This window comes from Penaeus monodon, chromosome 28 (assembly GCF_015228065.2).
Source record: "Penaeus monodon isolate SGIC_2016 chromosome 28, NSTDA_Pmon_1, whole genome shotgun sequence".
NCBI classification, from domain to species: Eukaryota; Metazoa; Arthropoda; class Malacostraca; order Decapoda; family Penaeidae; genus Penaeus; species Penaeus monodon.
In genome coordinates this window covers 9,077,869-9,078,071 of record NC_051413.1, presented here as the reverse complement: position 1 = coordinate 9,078,071, position 203 = coordinate 9,077,869, and the positions used below count along the sequence as shown (strand labels likewise).

The 203-nt window shown below is 57.6% G+C and overlaps 1 protein-coding gene across 1 annotated transcript in view; it reads left to right on the top strand.

Moving 5' to 3' along the window:
- The window catches only part of LOC119591359 (segmentation protein Runt-like), a gene marked incomplete in the record, with an annotated part of 28,939 nt that overhangs the window by 887 nt on the left and 27,849 nt on the right, over positions 1-203 (top strand).

Below are 203 nucleotides of genomic sequence, written 5' to 3'. Positions count from 1 at the left end.
CGCGTGGTTCTGACCAGGTGCTTTCTCTGGCGGAGAGGTCCTGAGGGATGTGTGAACGCAGCGTCAGCGAGGGGAAAAGCGAGGGGACGCCTCGGCTAACACAGCAGCCGAAGTAGGACGAGGGGAAAGTTGTCAATCGGAGGTTAGACGGGCGTTTGTCAACACGACTCGGAACCTGTGTACCTTGACCCAAAATCCGTGTA